Raw genomic sequence first — 21,359 nt, 5'->3', positions numbered from 1 at the left:
TGGCAGTGGTGGAGGAGGGCGGGTATCTGGAACCCTGCAGGACCTTTGGGAATGAGCGTCTCAGATGTGAGCTCTCTCAGGTCCTATTCCATAGTAGATAAAGCTGCCCCAGCAGGGTTGAGCCGCTCCATCGGCGGAAGCCACTAGCTATTTCAGAGAACACTGAACAGTTCTTCCCAAATGCGACTGTCCCGATGCCTCGTCTGCGAAATCTGTTGCTATTGGGGGGATGGTGGTCACGTGTGTGTTGGGGAAGTAAAGGGAACCCGCCCGTGTTTCTGCTGCATTGAATGTCCTGTCAATATTCCAAACAGGCTTCGAGGAAACAAAGGAGACGGGCAGAGATTTTCCAGGTCTGGATTCTGTGCCCTGCCATGGGCAAGGTTCAGCTCAGGCACTGCATTAGATTTACTCTCAGCCTCAGCCTAAAAAGCACAGTAGTCCCCCTCATCCACGGGGCAGACATCCCAAGACCGCCCAGTGGATGCCTGAAATGGAAGATTGCACCAACCGGCGATGTGAACTGTTTTTTCCTATGCATACATGGTCTACGACACAGTGTAATTTATAATATAGGCAGAGTAAGAGATACTAACATAACTAGTAAGAAAATAGGACAATTATATCAATATGCACATCGATAAAATTATGTGAATGTGGTCTCCGTCTCTCTCAAGATACCCTGTAGTCACCCTTCTTTCCGAGATGACGTGAGATGATGAGGCGAGTGGCGTGGGCTTTGTGACGTTGAGTTGCCACCGACCTGACAATATGCCAGAAGGAGCACCGTCGCTTCCAGACCCTGGTTGACCGCAGGTAACAAAAATCACTGAAAGTGAAATCACAGACAAGGGACTGACCACTGTCCAGGTCTGATTAAATATCCTTTCGCCATGTGACCAGAGTCGTAGGAAAAAAATCGTTCCCCTGGGACTCCCCAAAGAGTCTAAGATCTTGGGAAACTTGGCTGCTTAGAGGGAAGAAGGCAGATGAGGGTGTCTAGGAAAACTAGAGCCTTACGATCATTTTTTGGGAGGACAGTCCTAACTTAAAATGGTGTATCCTACCATCCCCAGGAGCACAAGCCATAATTATCAGTCCTAATTTTTGCTTTGGAAAACATGATCCTTGTAAATCTGGAGACCAAGGCAAAGCACGCCTATGAGCTTTGCTTTCTTCCTCCGCGCTTCCTGCCCCACTGGGTGGGGCTGGCCCAGTGCTTGGAGGCGAGCATCCTGCTGCCACACACCGAGCCTCAGCGTCCCCAGCAGCCCTTCGATTTCTGTGGCATCGAGAAAATGCAGCGGCCGCCTTCGCCCCTTCAGAGCCAGGCACAGCTGAGGGAGGGAAGCTGGTTAATCTGATTTATGGGCAAAGCTCCGGAGAGCTGCACTCCCCGCACTGCCCCTCTCATTTCTCTGTCCACAGTAAGAGCACACTCCAACTGGCATGAGAAGCGGTCCTTTTTTTTTTTTTTTTTTTTGGTAACAACTTTATTATTCATATTGTGATTTAACTCACATACCATAAAATTCAGTGGGTTTTTTTTGTACATTTACAAAGTTGCACAACCACCACCAGTATCTAATTCTAAAATATTTCCATCTTCCTCCAAATAAACCCCAATCCCATAAATTGTCATTCCCCATCCCTAGGCCCTGGCACCTATTAATCCATCTCTATGGATTTGTCTATTCTGGACATTTTGCAGAAATAGAATATTTGTCCTTTTGTGTCTTGGCTGATTTCATTTAGCATAATGTTATCAAGATCCATTTCTGGGGATCCCTGGGTGGTTCAGCGGTTTGGCGCCTGCCTTCAGCCCAGGGCATGGTCCTGGAGACCCAGGATCGAGTCCCACATCGGGCTCCCTGCATGGAGTCCTGCTTCTCCCTCTGCCTGTGTCTCTGCCTCTCTCTCGATCTGTGTCTCCCATGAATAAATAAATAAAGTCTTTAAAAAAAATCCATTTCTGTTGCAGCAGATACCAGTACTCCATTCCCTCCTATGGCTGAGTGATGTTCTCTTGGATGAGCATACCGCATTGTGCTTATCCATCCATCAATTGGTGGATATTTGAGTTGTTTGCACCTCTTGGCTATTATGAGCAATGCTGCAATGAACGTTCAGGTACAGGTTCTTTTGCAGACATATGTTCTAATTTCTCTTGGACTGTTTCTAAGAGTGGAATTGCTGGGTCATGTGGTAATTCTAGAGCTTTCCGAGAAACTGCCAGATTTTTCTGGACCAAGTGGCTGTACCATTTTGCATTCTCACCAGCAATGCATGAGGGCTTCACAAATTTTTAAAAGAAAGGGAGGCACCCTCAGTCTAGGTTGTGGTGTGGGGCATGCAGCCCTTTCCCAGAGCCTGTCCACTGTGGCATGAGGAGTCTAGGGGTGGTCTGGAGTACAGGAGGACCTCACCGGGCTTCTCCATGGCAGCTTCATCTGCACCCATGTGGTCTGCGGCTATGTCTCTACCAACCTCAGGATGGCGACTCTAACAGTCTAACACCTGCTGGGCACGCTGCCTGCACGAACTCTAATCCTCAGGGCTCTCCTTTGCAGATGGCCCTGTCACTTGCATTACAAAATGAGAAAGCTGAGGGCTGGAGAGCTGAGGGTTGGAGAGCTGAGGTCACAGAGCCAGAACACGAACTGGGTTGTGCCTTCTCCGAGCCTAAGCGAATGGTTCAGTGATGGCCTTTGATTTGCAATCTGGTAAGGAAAGGTGTCAGATGACTGAACATCAGGTGGATCCTCTGACCGAATAACTCTCTTGCCGGCAAGTCCAAGGCTTCTCTTGGCTGCAGAAATCAGGCCTCTTCACAGGTGCGGCAACAATACCAGCTTCTGGACTAGCAGATCCGCCCCAAGGGTGTCTGTCCTCTGTTGCCTGGCTTGGGTTGGGATCCGAAATGGCCACGGGCCTCCCCCTGGAGTGCTGCCGAGCCCAGAGCACGCGGCCTTGGGCTGTGTAAAAGGCAGTCTCTGCTTTCCTCTGGTCGGTACACGTTCCCAACCTCTCTGCTGCTCAACAAAAGCAGTCTCGTCTTGGCCAGGAGTATTCAAATGCCTTCCAAAGACCGTCAATCAGGATCTGGGTCACTCAGATTCAGGCCCCTCTTCCAAGGCCAATGGGGCTGCAGTTGCTAATCTGGACCAGCAAGGCCTCTTTTTACCATCTAGCTTGCTCCACCGAGGGATCTAGAAGCACCTCCGGTAAAAGACTGGCTGGCTCTGCCTTCTTTCCCTCTTTCCCCAGCTCTCCAGGGTGTGTGGCCCCAGGGCCCGCCAAGCAGCCGCAGGGCACCCACAGTCAGGATCCTGCCATGTGGTCTCCCACAAAACCCCACAGTAGCAGTGTGGTGGCTGGAAACCAGGGAGTGGTGAACCAGACCCTGGGGAGGAGTGTGTGAGGGCCGCTCGGCCCACAAGTGGCCTTTCCCGGAAGGGCCCAGGACAGCTCACAGGGCATTTTGCCAAGCGAAGCTCCCCGCTGGGCTCAGAACAACCTCATCACTGGTGACGCGGGTAGAGCGGGTTAGAATCAGCGGTGGGGCCTGGCGTCTCTAACCGAATGCTCCCAGACTTTGTCTCCTTAACACCCGGTCTTGCCACCACCTCTGGGAAGCCAGGGCCTGAACTCTGTACCTTGGGCTGAACGTGTGCTAACGCGTCTGTGTAAGGGTCTGTGCAATAGTACTTAAACTCACTTTGCACTTATGGAATGCCTGCAGTGTGCAGGATCCCATGGGGTCCCTTGTACTTATAATTTTATTTAACGGATGCATCTGGAGGCACTAGTCCCCCCAGGAAGCATGCAAGCCCGAGAGCCCTGGCAGCTAGGTCAGGCCCCACTCAGTGAGCGGCAGGGGGGGGGCTGGACACCAGGCAGGGCTTCTAACCCCTTGACCCAGGACGCGGCTCCGCAATTCCTGCTGAGATAGCTCAGCCTCTTGCTGCTGCCGCTGCAACGCGCCCTTAATCTTGTGGCTGTTTTGGGAAAAGGGAGCGAAGCCAGGGGTCGCCCCGAGGGGCAGGGAAAGGGGCGGAAGGACAGGAGGACCGCACGCGGGATGACGTGGGACTGGGTGCGGGCCTCGGAGTCCCCAGCACGAGGCCTCTGGGGTGGGCCCTGGGGCTGCTGCTGCCAGGACCGCCCGGAGGTCGCCGGGGGCAAGCGCGGCCTCCATTGTCTCAGGCAGGGCCACCAGAGGGCCGCTGCTGAATCACGGATTTCTCAAGAAATGAAAATTCCCAGCACATCCCCGGGGCCTCGGGGCGGGGGGGGGGGGGGGGGGGGTGGAGAGCTGACCACGTGTTGATCGCAAACAGCCCCCGCTCCGCCCGCCCGCGGCAGGGTACCGGCTCGCGCGGGCTCGCGGCGACACCTAGCGGCCGGCGTGCGCACCTGCGCCTCCGCGGCCGCGCGGGCCCTTTGGGTCTCAAGGTCGCGCCGGGCTGCACTTTGCTTCGCGGACGTTGCGATGCTGCAGCCAGTTCTGCAAGTCCCGCCGGGCGGGGCCCTGGCTGGGTGCTCTGAGGCCGCCGTGTTCCCTCCCAGCTGGCACTTCTCACTTCCTAAATATGATGGAGCGTGTTTAACGGTGAGACCCTTGAATGATCCCATCAGAGACATTTCTTTGTTAGACTCCGTGTTGAGACTGTGATGGCCATATATGCCTGTTCTTATTTTTATTTTTAGGCAGGGAAAGAGGGGGGAGGGGCAGTAGGAGAGGGAGAGAGAATCCCAAGCAGGCTCCATGCCCTTCGCTGACCCCCACCTGGGGCTCCATCTCACCCTGAGATCATGATCTGCGCCAAAATCTTTTCTTTAACAATATTTTCTTCTTCTTCTTTCTTCTTTTTTCTTCTTCTTTCTTCTTCTTTCTTCTTCTTCTTTCTTCTTTCTTCTTCTTCTTCTTTCTTCTTTCTTCTTCTTCTTTCTTCTTCTTCTTCTTCTTCTTCTACTTCTTCTTAAGATTTTATTTCTTTATTTATGAGATACACACAGAGAGACATAGAGAGAGGCAGAGACACAGGCAGAGGGAGCAGCAGGCTCCACGCAGGGAGTCGGATGTGGGACTCAATCCCGGGTCTCCAGGATCATGCTCTGGGCTGAAGGCGACACTAAACCGCTGAGCCACCGGGCTGCCCTCTGAGCCAAAATCAAGAGTCAGATGCTCGGATGACTGAGCCACCCGGGCACCCTTATGCTCCTGTATGATTACTAAGTCAAAGACCTCAGCTTTTGAAGTGACCCTGATCAAGAAGTCTGTAAAAATGAAAACTATGCATCTCTTTCTGGATAACGGAGCTTGAACATTTTCATTCTCATTCTGGCCTCATGTCGCTCCCATCAAGCTTTGGCTGATATACGTGTGTGGTGGCTCCCTGAGGGTAGAGTACGTCCAGGATTGGTACAATGCCCGGTACATAGTTGGTACTTAAAATCTATTTCTTTTTAAGTTTATTTAAGTAATCTCCATACCCAAAGTGGGACTCAAACTCAGCCTTGAGATCAAGAGTCGCATGCTCTACTGACTGAGCCAGCCAGGTGCCCTTCAAAATCTCTTCCTTTTTTTTAAAGATTTTATTTATTTGTTCATGAGAGACACCGAGAGAGAGGCAGAGGCAGAGGGAGAAGCAGGTTCCCTGCAAGGAGCCCGATGCGGGACTCGATCCCAGGACCCGGGGATCACGCCCTGAGCCAAAGGCAGATGCTCAACCACTGAACCACCCAGGTGCCCCTCAAAATCTCTTTCTTAATTGAATAATTTGAGGGTCTGAGAGCAGTGGGGAGCCACAGGATGGAGGTCAGATAACCCAGTCTCCTGGAAAGTGCTGGTGTAGAATTCCAAACTTTGAAGGAAATTTATCACATGGGGAAGGCCCTGCCAGGGAGCCCCCGCCTGGAAACTCAGCTTCTTACCAATCTGGTTGGGAAGGAAACACTACCCCAAGCTAAATTTTATCCAATTGCATTTGCCAAGTTATTTGTGTTAACTGACTTCTATTGGTTGCAAAGATCAGAGACTCATGGATTTATTGGCAGGACACATGTGGAAATAAAGAGTCTTGGCTCCATTACTTGATCTCTCTGGAACCTGGAAGACACAGAAGACTTGACTGTTTGAAGTGTGGCCTAGTGGATGTGGGTCATATTGGTGCCAGCCCAGCATCATCTGAACAGCCTTTCTAAGTTAGGAAAGTAGGCCACGTTACCCGCATTACTTCACCAGGGTGGAGATCAGAACTCAGTTTCCCAGACTCACTCCGCAGCTAGGACACATGCCAACTGGATGAAACTTCAAAAACATGGAAGGATGAAGAGCAAGGAAGCAGCTGCTGCATGCGGTTGCGTCTTGGTGATGGGAGCCAAGCATGGCAGGGGATGTGGCACCTCTGGAGGCAGCAGGGGCAGAGATGCTTCCAGTAGCGGGAGACAAGGGTGGTGGGCTCGAACCTGTGCACCTTCAAGTGGGGAGCTGGGTATCGTTCATGGCTGCAGAGCCTCAAGCCCCATTCTCTGACTCTGCCAAAGACTCTGGGAGCCACTGATATCCTCTAAGACATTTTTTTCCTGGGGTGCCTGGGTGGCTGGGTCTGTTAAGTGTCTGCCTTCAGCTGAGGTCATGATTCTGGAGTCCCGGATCTAGGATCCAGCCTTGGGTGGGGCTCCCTGCGCAACGAGGAATCTGCTTCTCCCTCTGCCTCTCACCCTACTCATTCTCTCTCTCAAATAAATAAAATCTTAAAAAAAAAATTTTGTGCGTGTGTGTGTTTAAACAAACCAGAGTGGATTTTGTTGTTTGTTGATAAGAACCTTGATTAATAAACCCAAGATATAGTTAGTCCTCCCTCGTGGAGCTGGGATCAGAAAGTCATTCAGCATTAGCGATAGGAGCTTAAGGTAGAGAGTTCAAGGATCCTCACTCCAGAGAGCTCGCACTCGGCCATTTCGTTTGGGGCTAAGGTGGACATCTGTTGTCACTGCCTGTTCAACATCCATCCCTCCAGGAACAACCATTTTCTATATTAGGCTCTGTGTTCCGCTGGGGCTGACGTCATGCCCTAGATCCGGAGCTGGACACATGGTCCAACCCAGGCCAATCAGATTGCTGCTTCTCCCTGTCTGGTTGGGAAACCAATCCAAGGTGGACCAACGGGAGCTGTCCGTGGGACTTGGGCTCAGCTTCTAGGGATCACACTTTGCCTACTGAGGCTGCTCAGCGGGGAGGAGGGAAGCGTGAAGTGGGAGGCCAGTGTTGACTTCCCACGCTTGTGCAATGTGGGAAGAGCCTGCCAACCAAGGCGGAAAGCCAACTGGAGGAAAGCAGAGGAAGAGAGAAGGGCTAACTCCTAATATTGCCCATTTGGATCCAACCATGACTGAAGTCAGTTCTTTCCTTACATTTTTCAATTATGTGAGCCATCTCATCCCTTCGAAAGTTAATTTGAATGGAGTCTCTGTCGCTTGAAACCAAAAGGGCCCTAATCCAGTGGTGCACTTTCAAGTACTAGAATTTTTGGCAAGCGTTTAAAGGACTTAAGTCACATCCCTACTTGTCATCCCCTTCACTTAGTGATTCCTCAAGCCCTCAAATGTCTTTTAGTTGAGGACGAGTATTACGGCCTCAACTGCTGTCTTCTGTACTCACAGGACCCAGCTTGTACACCTCCTGCAAAACCTGTGGCTGCATCGCATACCTTGTCATTATGCTCTCGCTCTCCCTGCCAAGGTGCCCGCCAGGCAAGGTTCTCCATTTGCCTGAAGCACTCAACATTCTGTCTGACAAACACTGTTTAACAATATATATGCTCAGTTGCAACAAGAGGTACAATCTCCACCTTGTGCACAATGTGGTACCCACCTGTGTGGGTACATTGCCAGCCCATGCGCGGAGACATGTGTGTTTAGAACCATTGGTCCTGGTGCTCCCTGGCATCCGTGTGACATGGTGACTGCACTCCTCACTCACCTCTTCGAAGTGTATCTTCAGGATTCTTATCCTGCTCTCAGCTGGCTCATTTTCTCTTTGTTCCCCGAATCAATTCCTAAGAGAGAAAGAATTTGATTGATCTACTTGCTAACTCTGATTTTCCTTTGGGCTGGGTTGGTTGACATGGGCTTTGTCAAACAATATCAGCCAGTCGCCCGTGGGTGGCACATTCTAGGCAAGGCATCCACTCCCATTCCAGTCACACATGGCCAAGAGAGGGTCACATGGTAAAAACACCCAACGCTGGATGAGGAACAGCTAGGGACACTTCCCTCCTTGGGCCTACGACTGGGGCAGTTTCTCTTAGCCAGGAATCATAGGTATGGTAGCTTCCATGATCCATGTGTCTGGTACCTTTTCTTATTCTAAAATTTTAACAGTGATTAGGATGGGGATGTGCATAATAATTGTCAAGGGTTGGCTGTACCTTCAACATCTCTGTTCTTCCTGCATCACACTTATTGGCTATCTCTGTGAATGCTACCCATTTTTATTTTCCTATAAGCCAAAGGCTGCCTGGGTTCCTGCTCTTTGAGGGACTCTGGGGAGAGAGGGATTGCTGAGCCTCATTTTAATACTCCTTTTCCCTGACACAGAGCACTCAGCTACCACCTGGTTTATTCTGCGGTGTTGTATCAACCCTCAAAAAGCCAACTCCAGAGTCTCCAGCTATAAGCCAAAGTGCTTTCAAAAGAACCAGGAGGGAGGCGCCTGGCTGGCTCAGTCGGTGGAGCATGCGACCCTTGATCTCGAGGTTGTAAGTTCAAGTCCCCATGTTGGGTGTAGAGATTACTCAAAAGTAAAATTAAAAAAAAAAACAACAACAACAAAAGACACAGAAAAACGTAAAACAGGAGGTTCATACCTGGGAGGCCTGTCTCAGACCAGCCACGCATATGGCATATTGGAAGCTCTGCCATTATCCTGCCGTGATTTTTTAGGAAATTGAAAGATGCCAAAATGCCTTCCTACTTGATAAAATCACCATAACCACCAAGGTCGGCAGTGGGAGACAACCTGGTGAGGAGGTCCCTAAAACTTAGTTTCCCTTGGCCTGTGTTAACCTGGGGAAGCCACCTCTCTGCCTGGACTGACTCCTGCCCCGGCCTACAATGCTGTCCCCAAGGCCTAATTCCTCCGTTAAGGCTCCTAGAATCTTAGAGACATGACTTCTCAAACCTCAGTAGCTCATTTCTCCAAAGCTGCCTGGTCTTTGTTCAAGTTTTATTTATTTAACCCACCAAGTTCTGGTGACTCTTTTGACTTTGCTGCCAAATAGTGTCTCAAGACGAAACATGATCTAGTCTCTAGTCTACGTGAACGCCACCAAGCTGACCTGTCCCTCCTCTGGAGAAGACATAGCTTAGTGGTGAAGAGTGTCGACTCTGATAGTAGCTACACTCGGGGTCAAATATTGGCTCTTTGTGGCCTTGGGTGAAGTTATTTAACATCTCTGTGCTTCCATTTCAATGATGGTGGTGATGGTGACCATAGCGGCCTACGTCTGCCCCCTAGCGGTGTGTGTGTAATGAAGGAGGTCATGGACATAACCCACGGTACACATTCAGTTCTTTCTATGGAGGTGGCATTTCCCTGGGAAGCATCGGCCCTTTTTCCTAGAGACCTGCTGGGTGGGGCTTGTGCATTCCGGGGACCTTTCAGCTGAAGGTGACACAGTCATAGGTGGGTGCTATGGGCTCCTCTGCCTGGCTCAGGCCAAACATCACTGGTTCCGAGAAGATGGCCAAGACAATGGCCCTCCCAGAACGTGCAAGTCTGGCCTTGGGCCATTCACCACGTGGACAGCGTGCCAAGCACTGAGTGACCCACAACTCTTCAGTCGGGGGGTTTCTTTTGGTGCGTATCGATTGCTGCTTGATGTCACAGGGCTTTCAGTACAGGATGGACACGGGCGAGGAGCCCACACCGCTGCCATCCACCCTCCTCTGTGAAAGGCACCTTGACCCCAGAAAGTGTTTCCACGAACGGGCCTGAGCCCAGTCTCCAGGAAACCTAATCCGGGCTCAGCCAGGCTTTTGGTAAATCTCTGATCTAAGGAGCTGGCAAATCCATTAAGAACAGCGTCCACGAGGTGACGGGCCATGCAGATGCAGGGCTCGCCGACTCACGGTCGTTAGAAGGGCCGGTGTGCACGGGGCTTTCACACACCCAGTGCCAGTCTTGGAAACATCCGAGGCATTGGGCAGAGTTTAGAGAAGACACAACTGTCTGTGGAGTTTCAAATCTACAAAAAGCTTTAAGGTCATCTGCGCCAACCTCTTTGCTGTGCAAATAAAGAGAGGGAAGAGCAGAGGGGGCAAGGTGACTGAGCCAGCTAGAGGCAGGTGTGGGGCCAAGCCCTGGGGCCTCCCTCCTGCACATCACAGTGTACTGAGCAGGGCAGGCCTGTGCCCGGCTGGGGGGACAACTGTCCCGCAAGTCCATGTGAACACTGGGCTGCTTCGTCCCTTCGCCCACACCCCTGTCCCCGTGGGGTGGTAGGGCCGTCCCCACCGCTCTCCTGCGCCAGATTTCAGCTGCCCCAAGGAACTCTCGGCACAGAGGCAGATCCCAGATTGGGGATATCTCAGGCAAGCATTCTTCAACGCTGAGGATGAGTCAACCCAGGCTGCGCGAGCATTCCCTGGCCTGTCCTGCTTTTCCCAGAATCCCCGAAAGTGCTGGAACTTGGTTTGGATGGAACTTGCAAGATTGATCCCTTGTTTTGATCCATCAAAATTGTTAAGCATTGACTACTTTCCTGGCACCAGACTGGCCTATGCCACTTGAGCTCCGGGGCTGTCCCTAGTGCCATGAGGAGGGGAGAGAGGAGGTGGCGTTTGCACATTCAGTTCCCCTGAGAGCTTCCTGGGGGTGGAGGTGGGCACCTGACGAGGCTGGCTGTGCCTGCGGTTTGTCGTGGGGTCCCTCTGGGTGGCAGGGCACTGACGGGAGGTGCCTTTTGGGTGATGTTGCCCGTAGAAGCATGTTTCCTCAGACATACATCTGCTCCACCGAATAAAAACAGCATCTTTGCTGACTTACTTAGCGTCCATTAAGTTCATATTCAAATGAACAGGCAGGAGAGGTGAGGGGAGGGGTTGCGACACCCACAGGAGGTGGGAGAGACATTTAAAACGTATGAAGATCTGTGTACCAGATGTTTGCTTCACCCCAAGAAAATAAAATAATAAAACAAGACAGAACAAAACACTGCCACCAAACACTGTGACTGAGAGCGGGAAGGGCAAGTCTGGGTCTCAGCGTCTTGCCTCCTCGGGGGCCAGGCTGGTCTGTCTCCTGGGGGGCTCTAGGCAGTCACGAGTGCCAGCTCTTTGGATGATGTGGTCAGGTCTGAGGCCATCGGCACACACACAACAGACCCTCTAAACTCTTCAAAGGGTCTCCCTCTCCCTGAGGTTCTTTCGGTTTTACAACTGCTCTGTGCCCCCCTCTTGCCCCAGCGCATTTGCACCTGTAACCCTGCTGTCTGGGATGCATTCAGCACACATGTGCCCAGCTTCACTTAGGCGCCAGGCACTCTGTCTCCAAGGCATTGAGTGAGCAACGCTCCATGTCCTGGTGGGGCGCAGAGAATGACAGTGAGGTATGGCCTGTGTCTTCCTCATCTCTGGTACCCCATCTGTCAGAGCATCATGGTGAGGACACCTGAGCAGTGGTTCTCAGGGTCCATCAGCAAAGAAACCCACAGGGACGCAGAGGTGGAGAGAGAAATGGAAATTCAACTTCTCTCTTTCCCAATATTCATCAGAGCATGGTCTTTTTTTTTTTTTAATTTTTAATTTTAAAAACCTAATTGTTTTTTTTTTAAGATTTTATTTATTTATTCATGAGAGACACACACACAGAGAGAAGCAGAGACACAGGCAGAGGGAGAAGCAGGCTCCCTGCAGGGAGCCCAACGTGGGACTCGATCCCGGGTCTCCAGGATCACATCCTGGGCCGAAGGCAGGGGCCAAACCACTGAGCCACCCAGGGATCCCCAGAGCATGGTCTTTTAAACCATGATCCGTTATCAGAAATACGTCTCACATTACAATCCAGCACGCACAATAGTCATTTAGTGTAGATCTGTGAATATCCGTACAGCTGGCAACATTTTGTAAGATACAACCTTTGTTATGTGTGGTAGAGCCTGATGTATTTCTTATTCTATCCTATCTTATTCTATCCTGTGTTTTCCAAAATACTGTTCATAAATTTTGCATCCCACTAATGGATGGCAAATGTCAGCTTGGGAAACACCAAGGTAGGGAAAGGAAGGTAGCATGGCGTGTGGCAGGAAGAAGTTGCAATCCAATCTTATTTTAAATGCATTCAAGACATCCTCTACTTAGAGTCTTCTATAAATCAAATCAACCTCCTCTTAATTTGCATTGATGAAGTCTCAACCTTCTGCTTTGGGCTTTGCTTAAAGCAAAGTATGGCCTGCCAGCCAAATCCAGCCCTCTGCCTGTTTCTGTAGGCCTGTGAGCTAAGATGATTTTAAATGGAAAAAAAAATCAAAATAAGAATAATTTCACAACATATGAGAAGTATATGAAATTCAAATCTCAGTGTCTCTAATTATTGGCTCACAGCCACACTCGTTCGTTTGCATGTCGTCGGAGGCTGCTTTTACACTGCGGTGGCAGACCTGAGCACGGCCTGCAAAGCCCGAAATCTTTGCTATGGGGCCCTTTACAGAACCGCTTTGTCGACCTTGGGCTTAAAGCATGGCATGTCTCGTGCCAGGGATGGGGTGACCCCAAAAGAAATGGTTTTGCTGCTCTGGGGCCTCTAAAAGACCAGCTGGCTGAGAACATCTGGCTCTGCTGCGGTCTCCCTCCCTGAGCCCTCTCTCTGGCCGGTAGGAGTATCAGGCTGGCGTGGTGGACAAACCTGCACCACATGACAGCCTGGGCAGCAACCATCTGGCAGCTGCTGGGAGACTCCTGACTCTCAGGCACTGCGCCGCCTGGCCTGGGGGCGGGGGCTGGGCTGGGGCTCAGAGAGAGCGGCCTTTGAAAAATTAGCCGGACCGGACTCTGACTTCTCCACTTGACCTTTCTCTTCCCTCTTGTCTTGCTTGCAACACTCTTCTTGAGTCTCTTCTCTTTTACTTTGAGCTATGTGACTTCTAGGTCACACCTTCCTAACAAAGTAGATGGCAGAGTCAATTTTTTGAAATATTCATAAATGCCTCCCCACCCCACCTCCGCCCTACCCTCCCCCCCCCCCCCCCCCCCCCCCCCCCGTCATTAAAAGAAAAAAAAAAAAAAAGCCCAATCCTCCTGGCCTCAAACTCCCTGCCACCCCCAGGGACAGGACTGTTCTATGTTCTTGTCTCAAGAGAGTTGGGGGTGGGAGGACAGAGACTTTAACTTCAGGATGGGGAGGCATTGAAAACTCTCAGCTGTTTCAGGGGAACAGTAAGGGAGAGAGCAAGGCTCCCCCACCCCTGTTCTCTGGTGCGAAATAGAGTGGGATGCTGCGTGCTGAGCAAACGGAGGCTGAGGACCCTGAAGACACAGGGTCTGGCACTGGGGCTTGTCAGCAGAAGGCCCCCGTGGCCTTAAGCCTTCACGGAAGCCAGCGCCGCTCAGGGCCACCGGCTGGCCTTCGTTCATCTTGGTGGGAATGTCTTCAGCGGCCGACACATCCCTACACTGCATGACACCATCCTGGCCTCCAGTGGGGCTCTGAGTCCATCTGCCCTGCGCTAAGAACTCACTGCCCCGATCTGATTTAGCCCCAGACAGAAAAGGAGTTGGGGACTGGACATTCAGGGGGCCAGAGTCAACTTGAGAGTCCTGTCCTGCCTGGGAAATTCTTGGTGGTTTGAGGGAACTGCATGTTCTAGGGCTTCACAGCTCCCCTGGCTAGATTTGGGGCTGGATGTATGTGTGCACGAGGGTACCTGTGTGCTCACATGAGTTTGTGTGTCTGTGAGGGGATGTGGTGGGATTTGGGATCTGGTGGAGGGTGAGAATGAATGGATGGAAGGGCAAGTAGCTGGACTTATGTCAGGGATGAGTAGAAATGACACTTTCCCACTGTACCGGGGCCGTCTGCTGGGCCTGGAGCTGCTCAGCCCAAAGCCCACTGCTCTGGCTTCAGGACAGAGTCCCTGCTTTTTCTGCCTTATTCTTAATTTTGGTTCTTCCCAAAGAAGAGGTTGAATTTCCTTATCTCACCACTTCTCCGCCCCCACTCGTGATAACTTTTTCCAATTGGAGAGGCAGAGAGGCTTCTCCAGCCCCCCTCGACTAACGGACAGTAGGCAAACTTCCTTCCTCATCTGCCAGTTTAAAAGCTTGACCTGCATTTCACAGAAGTCTGCTTGAGTTCAATTACAGTAGATCGCCTGATCTCATTTATTTTCTCCTGTAAACTTGAAGTTAGGACAGCTTTAATTTGAAATGGAAATTTATGCAAATGCTATGTAAATTAGGTCATTCCCAGATTAACTGGGGGAAAAAATCTGGTCGCCTTAGCAGGCACCATCTGTTCCCTCCTCATTCTTTCCATATCTGTACCCCACCCCCCCTTTCCCAATCCACTTTGAAACTTGTTTTCCTGGGGCTGAGAAAAGAGACCTTGCAAGAGAAGGAAACAAATCAGCCAGCGTTTTCCAGGTGGGTTGCCCTCATGTCCATTCCTTCCCTGTGGGAAGAAGCGCAGGTGAGAGCTACGCAGAGGTTTTGGGGTACCTGCCGGATCCCGGCACTTCCTTTAAGAAGAGAGACCCTGGGGCGCTGTGCTGGCCCGGCTTGTTCTGAGCTGAAGAAGCCTGGAGTCTTGGAGTACATGTGTGCCACGTCCCCCTCTTCCTCTTTCTTCCTGGCCTCTGCTTCCCTTGAGATTGATTCTTCGGTCCCCCTCTTTGTCTTTGCCTGAAGCCTTGGTCACAGTTGACCACACATGCTGAAGGGCGAGGCGGAGGCAAAGACCACGACCCCCCACTGGAAGACTTTTGCCAGGGAATCAAAGTCCAGCAGGTATTAAGTAAATCATAAACCTCAGACTTGTAGAACTAGAACTCCGGAGATCTCTCTGTCTAGTTGATTGCCACGTGGGGTCCATGACACCTGTGGAGGGACTCCAGGATTCTGGGAATCCCCTGAATTGCAAAATGCACTTTTCAGAGGAAATCTCCAAGGTTTCACTCTGGGAGGTCTATGTTCTAGAAAAAAAAAAAAAAAAAAAAAAAAGGGCAAAGAACTTCTGATCCAACCGGACCTCCGCCCAAGGCCAGACTTGGCAGGCAGCCTGGGCCGAATGTGCATTTTCCTGGGCGCCCTGGAGCCCCCGATCTGTATGCCCCGTCCTCTCTGGTGGGGGAACCCAGAGAGTGCCCTGAACCTCCAGGTGTGTGTGTGGGGAGGGGGGACACCGGCATTCCCTGCAAGAATCCAGGGCTTTTGTGAGCATCTGCAAACTCACAGGCACACTCCCCATGTCCTTGGACCCAATAGACAGCAAACCTTGCCCGTCCTGGACTGTTGCTTTTCAAGGGTGCCCGGATGCAGCTTTGATAAAGAAAACGTCATGGCACTTAGTGGGGCTACTGAATTCACAGCCTCTTTCATCAGCATCTAGTTCTCACCCACTGCATGCTCTGTATGAGTCTCATATAGGATTAGTCTCACATGTATTAGGTTCCTTATAAGTCCATTATCATGGGGTCGTGGGGGGTGTAGATCAGATATTTTGAGCTAACTGGGAAACTATATTCAAAGTGGTCGGAACCACGGTCTGTGGCCAGAGAGGAGGAGTGGAGGAGTCTGGTAAGCGCAGGGTGGGCAGGGGATGGCCCCGGCTGGGGCGGGGGAGTGGGGCGCTGTGGGCAGCAGCCGTGCATTGAAGACAGAAGTGAGACCCGGCCTGGAACTGCTCAGGTGAGGCCACAGACAGAGTCGAGGCTCCCTCCTCGCTCTTCTGGCAGGAAAGATGCAAATGTTTAATCCAGCATCTTGTTAAAAAAACGAAACAAAATAAAAAACCCCCAACCCACCTGAACCCTGATACTCCTCTATTTGCTACTAGTGTTTTAAAATACCAGTTGATGGGGATCTCTGGGGGGCTCAGCGGTTTGGTGCCGCCTTCAGCCCAGGGCGGGATCCTGGGGGCCTGGGATCGAGTCCCTGCATGGAGCCTGCTTCTCCCTCTGCCTGTGTCTCTGCCTCTCTCAATCTCTCTCTCTATCGTAAATAAATAAATCTTTAAAAAAAACCAACAGTTGAACGCCACAGTAACCAGTGTCACTCGTGGAAGGCCGACCGCCCCCCTCCTTCCCGAGAGCGGGGCTCGAGAACCCCAGCACCGCCCTCAGGTGCTCAGCCCTGCAGGTGGGCCTGGTGGCTCCCCGGGGGAGCCTCTCAAACCCAGCTGGGACCAGAAAGGAGAGGCTGAGGCCTGGCTTTCCCGTCAGGGCCTCCGCTTGGCTTCTCCTCACTTCACCGGCGGAGCGTGTCCTCTGGGAGAAGGCCCGGGCCCGGGCTGCCGAGGATTCACGTGGCTTCCTCCGTCAGGCCCAGGCCGGTGTCCGCGGCGCCCGCCGGGTGCTGGCCAGACCCCCGAGCCTCAGGCCGCCGGGCCCCTCTGGGGAACCACGGCCTGCCCCCGCCCTGCTCGGGACGCGGGTGAGGGCCCGGCCGCTGCTGGCGAGTTTGGCCCTTGGTGCCACTGCACACGGGCTTCCAGTGCCAGCCCAGACCCGACTGGGGCTCCTTTGTCCCCCGTGGCCTGGGCTGACCAGCCCGGCCTGGAGCGCTGCCCTGGGAGGACGCAGGCTACCACCGCATCACAAAGCGCTGCTTTGTGGCCTTGACAGGAGGGCTTGTCATTAGCTGTGACATGGTCCCTGGCAGATCCTGGCATGTGGTAAGCAGACAGCTCAGTGCTGGTCACAGAATCTCGAGTACCGCCACTCCCCCCCGCCCCCGTTGGGTGCAGCGTCTAAGCTGTCCAGCTTGCATGGCCTCTACCTCCCCGCGGATCCCTATGGACTCAAATTTGCTGGCACCTTTGTGCTGAGCCAAGGCAGGGGTGGGCAGGGCACGGGAGCAGTGTTCTGTGCCCAGCACCCTCTGTCGCACGGGTTGGTGACCGTGGCCCCGTTAAGCTGGTGCAGAGCCCTTCCTGGCGTCAGGACGTGCTGCCCAGCCCGCCCATCCCCGCCCAGGTCCCTAAGGGGCAGCAGCTTCCTGAGGGTGGGACATCCAAGCAGGAAAGAAAATGGAAAAGCCACACACAGGCAACCAAGCCATGAAAGATTCATCATTTCAGCTACGTGAAGTTTAAGACTCTCGGTTTATCACAGGTGCTTGAAAGAATTTGAAAAGATAAGCCACAAACTGGGAAAAGATCTGTGCAACACGTAGGTGGCAAAGGATCGGACTGGAGAACAGATGAGGGCTCAGGGGCCTGCAGGCGGGACGGAGGGAGGAGGAAGGAGGCCAGCGGTTCGATGCGAGAATGGGCATAAATGATACAGTCGCTTCACAGAAGAGCCACATGCGCGAATACGAAGCTTGGCAGGGTCGGGAAAGCCCCGTCCCAGGCCACGAGGAGCCACGTGTCTCCCAGCGCAGCGTTCTGGGCCCTCCCTGCCTAGGGAGCTCTTCTGGGATGGTTTTCAGTGATCCTGGGCCTCCCCCGACCCCAAGCCTGGCCTGCGTGGCTCTGTTGAGCCTCTGTCCTGGCCCCAAGCACCCTCCCACCCAGAGCCTGAGGGGCACCCTGCGCTTCCCCACCCCCACCCCCACTGACAGGGCCGTCCCTTGGCTCTCCTCTCAGGTTTCAGCCTGGCCAAAGGGGCTGCAGGGACATCTGTCTAAACAGAAACCCAGTCCGCTTCACCTCAAAGACCCTGAGGGAACTCAGGGCAGACAGCCTGTGATGAGGGGCATCTGCTGACAATTAGCACCTTCTGGACCAAGTCCAGGTGGAAGAGGGGCTCCCCCAACTGACCCCCAATCCTCTCTCCTCCTCCTGGGCAGCGAGGTCGTGCCACCTGGGTCAAGGACGTGGTGCAGATGGGGCTGGCCTGGAGGAGGCCCACCGCACAGGCGGCTCCCGCGGTCTGCCCACCCACAAGCTTGCTTGCACTTTCCCCTCGGGGCTTACCTGCTTTGGGAACCTTTAAAAACGAAACAGGTGGCTGAAAGAATATCCTGAAATGACTGAGCTCACACTTGAAATGTGCACTAGAGGCAGCTTATCCCACAGGGGATTTCTGCACGATTACGGGTCCAACAAATACTAAACAGTGGGGTTGGGGCACCGCTTCCAGACTTGCTGCCCTTGGGTGCTGGTGAGACACGTTCAAACAGGTGTGACTTGAGGGAGTGCCGTGGTCACCTTCTGCTTTCCTCGCTGCTTTCCTCATGGCTCCCTTTCCCCTCCTCAGCTCCCACCCGCTGTGGATGCCAGGCCAGCTTAGGGCACCACGACTGCCATGGTCACTATGAGAACAGCAGGCAGGGGAGAGAGCAGGTGCCCCTGGAGAGGCATGAGAGCTGGGCACCCTCTCCCCGTCCCTTGCTCTGTGCATCTCTTCCCTCTGGCTCTTCCTGAGTTTTATCCTTTTATAATAAATTGGTGATGCAGGAGGCGGCTCAGAGGATGTCAGCTCAAGTTCAACACCGGGAATAGAGCCCCAGCGACCGTCCGCTCTGGCTTGGATCGCAAAGGCAAGCCTCGTACTGAGCAACGCCGCACAGCACCGCTGAAAGAAGACGTAGTACGGACAGTGACAGAGTCAACATCCAGGGGTGAAGAGGAAGTAGCAAGACCTTCAGCCTCAAGCAGAAAGAACAAAGAATCTAGAACCTGACGACTTCACTGGATGCAAGTATCTTTACCAGCTGGATCTCAACAGAGCAAACAGGCGGCAAATCGTCTCCTGATTCTGATTCCAACTGCAAATGTTTCTAAATAGATCATGAGTTCTTCTAATAATCATGATTTAAAAAAAAAAAGCCAAGTAAAAAACCCCCCAAACCAGAAAACAAAACCACCAGGCAGGGCAGGTCTTTGATCTGCAATGGCTCCCCTGGATCATCTTTGTCAGCTGTATTCCCTTTTTTTTTTTTTTTTAAAGATTTTATTTATTTATTCATGAGAGACACACAGAGAGAGGCAGAGACATAGGCAGAGGGAGCAGCAGGCTCCCTGGGAGAAGCCTGATGAGGGACTTGATCCCAGGACCCCGGGATCACACCACTGAGCCACCCGGGTGTCCTGTCAGCTGCATTCCTAAAGGAATTTAACTTCTTTCTTTCACTCTCTCTCTCTTTTTTCTTTCTTTCAGGCAACAAATCGAGCTTTCATTTTGCACCAGCTGGTCTAGGTACCGAGGATGCATCCGCGAGCAGTCACAAATCCCTGCCCTCGTGGAAATGCCATTCTAGGGGGAGAGACGGTTCATAAAGTGAAAGGTGAAGCCTACGACATGTAACGTGATGAGCAGCTCTGGGAACAGCTTCTATTTGCACAACAGCTGTGAAAAGAGTGACCTTCGCTGACCTTTGTGTGACAATGAATGTGGACTGAGCAATCATCATAGCAGGCACTGCTTTCCTGTGACTTTCATATTCTCATAAGAAAGGGGGTCAGGGTTTGAATCTAAAACCACGCAACTCTAATGTCTCTGTTTTTAGGCCGCTGGATCCTGCCCTGACCCTCATCCGCATGCACCCTGCAGGCCCTGGGCAGCACCACAGCGCCGTGAGGCCGGGCGTGCAGCCCCTGAGCGCAGGGCGCTGAGGGGTCAGCGGGTTTGCGATGATGGGTCTCCGCCTTCCGTGCAGAAGGCCTCGCCTGGTCCTGGCAGTGGCTGCCTGGTGGCCTCTTTCAGCCCCTGCCCGGTGTGTCGCTTGGGGACAGCCTGGATGTGGCTGGGGCAAGGCTACAGGTGGCCTCAGACTCCAGAGAAGCCACCGCTGCCCCAGCCCCTGTGTCCTGTTCTCCCAAAGTGGAGTGTACAGCATGGGGGAGGGTACTTACTCTCCATGTCCCTTCTCTGCCTTGGTGACAGGGAGCCGGACCTGGGAAGAAATGGAGCGCACACAGAGTACTGTGTGCTCACTGCTGTTTTGCGGGAGCTTAGGGTCTGAGGGTGAACGATGGGGCTCCCCCCTTCCCGTCTGCAGTGGCCCAGTGTGCACAGGGGAATGCGTTCCATCCTTCTGGTAATAAGCCGTGTGGCCTCTCTGGGACTCAACACCTTTGCCTATAAAAAGGGGAGCACTCGAGTGATCCCTAGGTGGCTCAGCTGTTTAGTCCTGCCTTTGGCCCAGGGTGTGATTCTGGAGACCCAGGATCGAGTCCCACATCGAACTCCCTGCATGGAGCCTGCTTCTCCCTCTGCCTGTGTGTGTGTGTGTGTGCCTCTCGCTCTGTCTCTCATGAATAAATAAATAAAATCTTTAAAAAAAAGGAGGGGAGCACTCTTTTCCTGCCAGCCTCCCTGGTCTGTAGTGAGGACCACAGGAAATGGTGTACTGAGCGTGCTCTGTAATCTGTAAAGTGACACCCACATCCTTCAGTCAGCCCTGTAATGACTGACACACAGGAGTTCCACGCGCTCACCAGGAGGCTTGTTTAGGGCCAGGCCAATCAGGGGTTAACCACCCCCCCGCCGTGTCACACCCCCCCCCAAAGGCCACAGGTATTGGAAGGCCTCCACTCTGTTCCAAAATGCTGTGTAAGACCTGTCCCTCTTCTTCCCCCACTGCCCCCAACAGGTGCGAAGCTGGGGAGGTAGGAGGAGCCAGGTGTCTTCAGGATTGGGTTGCAGAGGCCCTTCCACGGGGACGGTGTGGGGGGGGGGGTTGGCTCCCACCCCTTGGTGTTTAAACAGGGCCCTGCCAGCACCAGTCACCCCAGTGGGGCCACGGCCCCAGCAGGAGGCCTCTCCCCCAAGCGGAGGTGCCTTCAGCTCTCCAGAGTGACAGATGTGACCCTTAAAACCAGTGAGGTCCTTGCTCCAACTGGGTTCAACCAGCCTGTCACCCTCTCTCCAGAGGGAAGGAAGTGATCAAGGCTTCCAGTTGCTCAGGGTAAAGAGAACGCTCCTCTATTTACTGGGCCCCCACCTGCTTGCCATATTTCACTTGGTTGAACCCACGCCTCGCTCTGGGAAGTAGGAGCTGCACTGCACAACCGGGAGGCCAGCCGAGAGGGCAGAGGCATCGCTGTGGCCTGGGGTGCCAGGGCCTGGTGGCTGCGGGCCTCAGGCTCCCTCCGAGTACCTGCCGGCCCCAGAACTGCTGTGCACTGAGCGGCCCAGGGGTCGGGACCCTGCAGGCCAGCGACGCCCTCGGGGGGGGGGGGGGGGACGGGG

General features: G+C 53.1%; 1 long non-coding RNA gene across 1 annotated transcript; it reads left to right on the top strand.

The window, feature by feature from the left end:
• Nucleotides 1-4,444: 4,444 nt before the first annotated feature.
• Nucleotides 4,445-20,387, top strand: LOC119877232. Its single transcript, XR_005373181.1, has 3 exons — nt 4,445-4,612; nt 8,605-8,765; nt 19,326-20,387. It is a non-coding gene; the product is annotated as an uncharacterized LOC119877232 (long non-coding RNA).
• Nucleotides 20,388-21,359: the final 972 nt, after the last annotated feature.

The sequence above is a fragment of the Canis lupus genome, chromosome 18, assembly GCF_011100685.1.
Source record: "Canis lupus familiaris isolate Mischka breed German Shepherd chromosome 18, alternate assembly UU_Cfam_GSD_1.0, whole genome shotgun sequence".
NCBI lineage: Eukaryota > Metazoa > Chordata > Mammalia > Carnivora > Canidae > Canis > Canis lupus.
Note: the sequence above shows the minus strand (reverse complement) of the source record. Positions and strands in the feature narration are given on the sequence as shown.